General features: G+C 42.8%; 1 pseudogene; it reads left to right on the top strand.

Moving 5' to 3' along the window:
* Nucleotides 1-1,544: 1,544 nt before the first annotated feature.
* Nucleotides 1,545-2,981, top strand: LOC110303518 (histone deacetylase 1 pseudogene; annotated as a pseudogene).
* The last annotated feature ends 214 nt before the right edge of the window (nt 2,982-3,195 follow it).

Here is a 3,195-nt window from a genome sequence, read left to right as displayed (position 1 = left end):
TAGACCTTATGAGAGTTTTTAGTGATAATAATTTTAATAAGTAAAGGCTTATTAAAAGCAAAGAAAGTCCACATTAATTAATTATAAGCATGGACTGCACAATACAGTACTCTGGAATATGAACGTGTTAATATAGATTTTTACATATTTCAAGTTGATACATTTTGGTCATCTTCTTGTATAGCCTGGGGTATCTTCAAATTCAAGAGCCTCCAGCCTCAACTTCCCAAGTGCAGGGATGGTACTTGGAGACATCACACATGTGCCACGCCTCTTGACTCAAATTTCTCTTACACTCAGGTTCTAGAAAACACTCTAGTTAAAACACACTTAACATCTTCTGATAGAACAGTCTAGAACTGGGAAGGTGGAGTTATGATCCAGTGTTTTCTATCCTTAGACTTACTTATGCTAACTAATGTCCATCAAATTAAGACGGGCAGTCAGACCAGCCCAGCCCAGTTCAGCAGGCGTTGCAAGGTCACTTCCCTTTGACCTAGTGAGAAGACTTTGCAAAGCCTCTCATAAGGTTATGATGCTGTAGAGATGCTTTTGAATGTAGTACCAAACAAAATCGGTGCAGACTCTTCCAAGGAGGGTGTTTCTACATGCCTGTCAAACCACAAAGGAAGTGTATGGACTCACCAATGGCTCCCAGAGGAACATGAATCCTGTTTGAGGAAAGGCTAGAGGTCCTGGGGTCAGAAGATGGGTGTTAGGAAAGTCAAAGTTGTGTTTTTCTCAGGAAATTAAAAAAAAATCTGTTGTAGAAAATAGCCGAAGTGAAGGCTTGCTGTTGTGAAGAAAGTTATTATTATCTAAATGTTCTATAATGCTTAGACAATTAGTTACTGTTGCTATGTCTGTGAAAAAGTCAGTGTTTGTGTGTATTTTTGTGGTATGTGTGTGATGTGTGTTGTGGTTTGTGTGTGGTGTGTGTGTAGTGTGTGTGTGTGTATCTCTCTCTCTCTCTCTTCTAATACTGGGTTAAGGTACCAAATGTCAATATTATTCTTTTAACTTAAAAATAGACATGATATTTTTGTCACTACTCTATCAAATCTCAAATTTCAGGGTTTGCTGTCTGAATATGAAAGGCTGGAAATTTCTTGTGGGCATAGAACGGACTAATTCTGGACAAGGCACACAAAGAGCCAGTTAACTGACATTTTCTTTCTTTTTTATTTATTTATTTATTTATTTATTTATTTATTTATTTGGTTTTTTCGAGACAGGGTTTCTCTGTGTAGCCCTGGCTTTCCTGGAACTCACTTTGTAGACCAGGCTGGCCTTAGAAATCCGCCTGCCTCTGCCTCCCGAGTGCTGGGATTAAAGGCGTGTGCCACCACTGCCTGGCTTGACATCTTCTTAATAATAAAATTTGCATTTACAGGGTCCCTTCTAAGTATTTTTACACTTAATACATAGAAAAAGTACACTAAATAAAAATATTGGAGTGGGCATCTTAACAACAGACTGTTCCTTGTCCCATTATATAAATCCAGAAGTTCTGAGACAGACGGGAGGGCCGGGCGGCGAGCAAGATGGCACAGACTCAGGGCACCAAGAGGAAAGTCTGTTACTACTACAACGAGGATGTTAGAAACTACTATTATGGACAAGGGCACCCAATCAAGCCTCACCTAATTCGTATGACTCACAATTTGCTGCTCAACTATGGTCTCTACTGAAAAAATGGAAATCTATCGTCCTCACAAAGCCAATGCTGAGGAAATGACCAAGTACCACAGTGATGACTACATTAAATTATTGCATCCTATTCTCCCAGATAGTATGTCTGAATACAGCAAGCAGATGCAGAGATTCAACGTTGGTGAGGACTGTCCGGTATTTGATGATGGCTTGTTTTAGTTCTGTCAGTTGTCCACGGGAGGCTCTGCAGCAAGTGCTGTGAAGCTTAATAAGCAGCAGAGGGACATCACTGTGAACTGGGCTGGGGGCCTGCACCATGCAAAGAAGTCCGAAGCATCTGGCTCCTGTTACGTCAATGATGTCGTCTTGGCCATCCTGGAACTGCTAAAGTATCAGCAGAGGGTGCTGTATGTTGACATTGATAATCACCATGGCGATGGCGTGGAAGAGGCCTTCTATACTACAGACCAGGCCATGACTGTGTCCTTTCATAAATATGGAGAGTATTTCCCAGGAACTGGGGACCTACGGATTATTGGGGCTGGCAAAGGCAAGTACTACACTGTTAACTACCTACTGTGAGACAGCATTGATGATGAGTACTATGAAGCCATCTTTAAGCCAGTTATGTCCAAAGTAATGGAGATGTTCCAGCCTAGTGCAGTGGTCTTACAGTGTGGCTCAAATTCCCTGTCTGGGGATTGGTTAGATTGCTTCAGTCTGACCATCAAAGAACACACCAAGTGTGTGGAGTTCATGAAGAGTTTCAACTTGCCTATGCTGATGCTGGGAGGAGGTGGTTACACCATCATCCATAATGTCACTCAGTGGTGGACTTACGAAACAGCTGTGGCCCTGGACACAGAGATCCCTAATGAGCTGCCGTACAATGACTACTTTGAGCACTTTGGACCAGATTTCAAGCTTCTCATCAGCCCTTCCAATATGACCAACCAGAACACTAACGAGTACCTGGAAAAGATCAAGCAGTGGCTCTTTGAGAATTTGAGGATGCTGGCCCATGCCCCTGGGGTCCAGATGCAGGCCATACCTGAGGATGCCATCCCAGAAGACGGTGGTAATGAGGATGAGGAAGACCCTGACAAACATCTCCATCTGCTCCTCTGACAGATGCACTGCCTGTGAGGAAGAATTCTCAGATTCAGATGAGGAGGGCGAAGGTGGTCACAAAAACTCTTCTAACTTCAAAAAGGTTAAAAGAGTCAAAACAGAAGATGAAAGAGGAAGATCCCAAAGAGAAAAAAGAAGTCACAGAAGAGGAGAAGCCAGAAGCCAAAGGAGTCAAAGAAGAGGTCAAGTTGGCCTGAGCAAGGTCTGCAGCCCCATCTTCTCCCCAAGCTCCTCACTTTCCTTCAACTTCTCAGATTTTATATTTTCTATTCCTCTGTATATTTATATAAAATATATTAACTATAACATCCCCAGGGACCAGAGCACAGGGCAGTGGTGCTAGGAGGGCTCTTTCCAGAGCAACCTTGTTCATCCTGCCCCGCCCCCCTCTGTTTGCGTGGAAAGAAAACC

This window comes from Mus caroli, unplaced genomic scaffold, assembly GCF_978045245.1.
Source record: "Mus caroli unplaced genomic scaffold, Mus_caroli_1 scaffold_9, whole genome shotgun sequence".
NCBI classification, from domain to species: Eukaryota; Metazoa; Chordata; class Mammalia; order Rodentia; family Muridae; genus Mus; species Mus caroli.
Note: the sequence above shows the minus strand (reverse complement) of the source record. Positions and strands in the feature narration are given on the sequence as shown.